This window comes from Tachypleus tridentatus, chromosome 3, assembly GCF_004210375.1.
Source record: "Tachypleus tridentatus isolate NWPU-2018 chromosome 3, ASM421037v1, whole genome shotgun sequence".
Taxonomy (NCBI): Eukaryota; Metazoa; Arthropoda; class Merostomata; order Xiphosura; family Limulidae; genus Tachypleus; species Tachypleus tridentatus.
Genome location: NC_134827.1, coordinates 69,234,073 through 69,239,091, shown reverse-complemented (window position 1 = coordinate 69,239,091; position 5,019 = coordinate 69,234,073). Strand labels below are relative to the sequence as shown.

The window sequence follows — 5,019 nt, the reverse complement described above, 5'->3', positions numbered from 1 at the left end:
ATAAACTCATCAATACCAATGTGTTTATAATTAAAATTCAATTCTTATTATAACGGTTATTCGTAACATCAATTGAAAACTTTTCATTTTATTTTACTTCATTTATAATTCTCTCATTTACATACTGATGTCATTTAGTGTTAAAATTACCTCTTACATTATGTTTAGTTATAGTTTTAAACAGTTTACATTCGTTTCATCAGTTTTAGCTATTTCATTGAGTTTATTCAAGCCATAAAAATGCCTGAAAAACACCACGGGTCATAAACAAGTCCATCCGGACAATTCCAGCTAAAGAACACTCACAGCAAACAGTAGATATGAAAGAAAGATTCTCCCAAACACCACCAGCAAGAAAGCTGGTTAAGAATACTCATACAGTCCAAACCGAAGTACCATCCATCATAATGATTAACTTTTCAACTTCCACCAACAATTAAAATAATTTAACTACTAATTTCTTAGTTATTTAACGTACGTCATGTTATTTGTTTACATTTTATCAAGCTGCTGCATATCAAACGTCAGATTTTCATATGTAAATTTGAAACTCGATTTTTAGTAATTGAAAGAGAATAGTAGGATTTACCGTCATATTATAATGACCCCACAACTGAAAGTGTCAGCATGTTCGATGAGAGGAATTCGAACCCACAATCCGCATATAGCGGGTGAAGCATCATAACCACCAACACTTTGCTGAGTGTTTAAAACCATCGTAATGATAAAGTATAATGTATAATCACTGATGCAGTACCACAGAAGACTGGTTTACAAGTGAATATTGTGATGTTTGGTTAAAACTAGCTACACTGAAATACACACAATAATTTTCAACAAAGACATTTATTAAAACCAAAAACTGGAACACTAACTTATACAGTGGAGTTTCAAGGTTATGCTCTAACCTTCAACACTGATTTGACCTCACCGTGTTTCAACTACTATAGGTTGCGGCCCGGCATGGCCAAGCATGTTAAGGCGTGCGACTCGTAATCTGTGGGTCGCGGGTTCGCATCCCCGTCGCGCCAAACACGCTCGCCCTTTCAGCCGTAGGGGCGTTATAATGTTACGGTCAATCCCACTATTCGTTGGTAAAAGAGTAGCCCAAGAGTTGGCGGTTGGTGGTGATGACTAGCTGCCTTACATCTAGTTTTACACTGCTAAATTAGGGACGGCTAGCACAGATAGCCCTCGTGTAGCTTTGTGCGAAATTCAAAAACAAACTATAGGTTGCAAAAGATTTTGTTCTCAATTTATTTCAACTCCTCGTAGGTTAATTCTTCGCTGATCTTAAACAGTTTTAGAGACGTCACTAAATCCGTCCCAACAGGTTTAAGGGGCACTGGTTTACAGTCTTTGAAATAGAGTCCACTGACAGAGGATAAATCTTTTGATACTGCTAGATAAACAAGAGTTTGCGCTCCCTCGCGAGGTGATTTGAGAAAATAGGAAAAAAAAAATCCAACTGTCATTCTAATCGGCCAAGGAATTCTCTGATAGATATTAGTGCATGTAACGCCAGGTGTGCATGTGTTGACAGTGACACCGCTACCGTTTAACAGGCGGCTCAACTCCTGACCGAAGAGAACGATCGCTAGCTTGGTGTTACAATAAAGGCTCAAACGGTTTTCTAAGTACACTTCGCTGTTTAGGTTCGTGAAATCAATTCTGCCACGTTTGTAAAAGTCGGAGGACACAAGAATAATTCTCGAAGGAGCGCTATTTTTCATCAGGGGTAACAGTAATAATGTGAGTAAGAAATGACCAAAGTAGTTAGTAGTAAACTGTACTTCCAGACCGTCTTCGGTTAACTCTCTCTTTCCACTTTCACAAACAAAAGCTGCATTGTTAATTAGAATATCTAATCTTGGCTCCGATTGGAACACATTCTTCGCAAACTCACGAATTGATCTAAAAGAGCTCAAGTCCAGTTGCTTGACCACAACTTTCCTGCTTCCTGTAGAAGCTACAATATCGTCTGCTGCTACTTGACCACGGCTTAAGCTGCGACAAGCCAAGATTATACGAGCGTTTCTTTTGGCCAGTTCACGTGCTGTCTCTTTTCCAATTCCAGCGCTGGCGCCTGTCACGATGACTGTCTTGTCGCTCACGTCACTGAAGTCCTCACACATATTTGTGGTTAACTTTATAACGTTTCTTAACAGTATAAGACCAAAAACAAGCGTAATGATCAATATGTTGAAAGTAGGATATTCTGCGAGATAACTGAGAATACGCACGGTGTAAGAGCTCTCAAGAGGCTCCATACTGTTTAAAAACAAATTGTAACTAACTGTAAAGCTCAGATTCAACTCTGAACCCTGGAAATGGTCCAAGGTATTTATGTTTATTTGCCAAGACCGGTTTTAACTTTGACCTACATACTAACAGGTAACTTTCGTTTTTTGTTGCGATTTTTTCCTCTTTATCACAAGCAATTAGAGGCAGAGGAAAGTTTAGCATAGGAAATAACTACAGAAATAGTACTTATAGTATTACTATTATTATGTTAGAAGGATAATAAATAAAACAAATTCTTTAGAGCACTGACAGGAATGGAGGATTCTGATGTAATGGGATTAACTGAAACATGGTTAAACCTAGGCGATTTTCATTACAGAAATGTCCTTGGAATACAGTGTTACAAAGTACTTTAGAGTACTAAAGTAGGAGAGGGAAAAAAGTGGTTTTATTTGTAAAATGAGAATTACAAACAAATCATCCTATTAAAAGATTAGGAAGTCAAACACAATAACAAGAATATTGAATGCATTTGGGTTTATATTAGTTGATATAAAAAGAAAGGGCTTTAAGTGAGAATTTATTACGGAAAACAATTTGATACTGATGAAATGAGTGAAAAACATTACAATGAGATTAAATCATAATTATGGGTGATTTTAATTTCGGACATAAAGATTGGGAAATACTCAAACCAGGAAAGGAAAAGCTTTAAAGATAAATTTAATCCTTATAGAAAAACAATGGGGTAGCTGCAAGTGAAAAAAACAGGTTGTCTTACGAACAGTTAAAGAAATTTAAATTGACTGGTATGAAAGGAGACTTAGAAGATTATAGAAGACCACGAAAGTTGGTGAAACACGAAATTAAGACATCAAAAAGGATGAACAAGGAAAGGTTGACTCAAAATGAAAGACATTAACAGTAAGAACTGTAAAAGAAATTATCTCTATAGGTGTGGAAGATAAGTTAGCAAACTGGTTAAAAAGTGGTTAGATGGAAGAAAACAGAAGGTAGTTATAAAGGAAATTCAGACAAACTGAATGAATGTCACAAGTGGGATCCCTCCTGGCTCAGTCTCAGCACCTTTGCTCATTTTGTTTTATATCGGTGACATACGTAACAAAATTTTTACTTTTTCTTGTTCCTGGGCAGAAAGTGTTACTTCCCAATTGCTTATGCTTAAAGTAAATGGAAAAACCTTTGCTTTCCTGACCTGGGTAATGAAATTTTCAAATTTACCCATTTTCCAGAACATTCCAGGTAGATTCAGTGCTGAGTATACGATACAGAATATTCTCGAACTTACAAGAATTTTCAAGAACTTTCTAGAATGTTGTAGAACTTACGATAATTTTCAAGAACCTTTCTGAATTTTCTAGAACTTTACATAGTAATACATATACAGGGGCTCACCACTTCAATTTAGTTCTAGCTGCCTAAGTGAACAGATAGACCTATCTAATTTTATCAGAGGTGGCATCAAGAAGCTGCAAGCATTCTCAAGACGTATCCAGAGGCCTCAAAACTGTTCTGCTCCATAACGGGAATAAGTATCCGTCTCTTCCACTGGCTCAGTCGATGCACCTCAAAGAGGAATACAAGAGCATCAAGACTTTGCTAGAAGCCTTGAAGTATTGTAAGTATGACTGGAAGGTTATTGGAGACTTCAAAATGATGGTATTCCTGATGGGTTTCCAAAGAGGCTTTACCAAGTTTCCCTGTTATCTTTGCCTTTGGGACAAGAAGGACACCGCAGCGCACTACAACAATGTCAAGTGTGAGCCACTAGTGGACCTCCAGAAGGTGTTGTTCCCATCATTGCACATAAAATTGGTTCTTATGAAACAGTTTGTCACCGCTCTTGATAAGGAGTCTGCAGCCTTCGAGACTTCTTCTCTAAGTTGTCTGAGGCAAAGGTCAAAGCTGGTGTCTTCATTGGACCACAAATAAAGAAAATCCTGGAGTGCACAGAATTCCCCAAGAAGCTCAGTAGGAAGAGAAATAAAAGCTTGAGGCAGCTTTGTCGCAGTGGTTCAGGGCTTCTTGGGCAATCACAAGGCCGAAAATTATGTGGAACTGGTTGAGGCTCTTGTGAGAACTACGGCAAAATGGGATGCAAGATGTCCATGAAAGTCCATATCCTTGACGCTCATCTTGATAAATTCAAGGAGGATATAGGAGCATACTCAGAGGAGCAAGGCGAGCGTTTCTACCAAGATATACTGGAGTTTGAATGCCGCTACCAAGGAGCATATAACGAAAACATGATGGAAGAGTATATATGGGGCTGATACGTGAAAGTGATTTACATTACAGTCGCAAATCTCGAAAAACTACTCACTTCTAAACATTTTTGTGTAATTTTAGTATAAATACGTGTAAATCTTGATTCATGTGTTGTTTTATTCAGACCTTATGTAAATGAAAATGTGCAAATTTGCCCATTTTTACATAGAAAATAGGTTAATTTCTAAATTTCTTTATCCAAGTCACAAAAGCAAAGTTTGAAGAGAATAATGGCCAGTTTCTCTACTTTTACATCATAAGCAATTAACAAATAACACACTATTCAGGAACAAAATTTGTGTTACCTAATGTAATCAATAAATTATTTACATTTGCAGACATTGAGGCCTGGCATGGCCAGATGGATAAGGTGTTCGACTCGTAATCTGAGTATCGCAGGTTTGAATCCCCGTCATACCAAATATGCGTGCCCTTTCAGCCCTGAGGACGTTATAACTTGTCAATAAATCCCACTATTCTTTGATT

General features: G+C 37.4%; 1 pseudogene across 1 annotated transcript; it reads right to left on the bottom strand.

Moving 5' to 3' along the window:
- Window positions 1-833: 833 nt before the first annotated feature.
- LOC143247089 (retinol dehydrogenase 14 pseudogene) lies at window positions 834-2,343 on the bottom strand (annotated as a pseudogene). Its single transcript, XR_013026365.1, has one exon. The product of XR_013026365.1 is annotated as a retinol dehydrogenase 14 pseudogene (transcript).
- Between the last annotated feature and the right edge of the window lie 2,676 nt (window positions 2,344-5,019).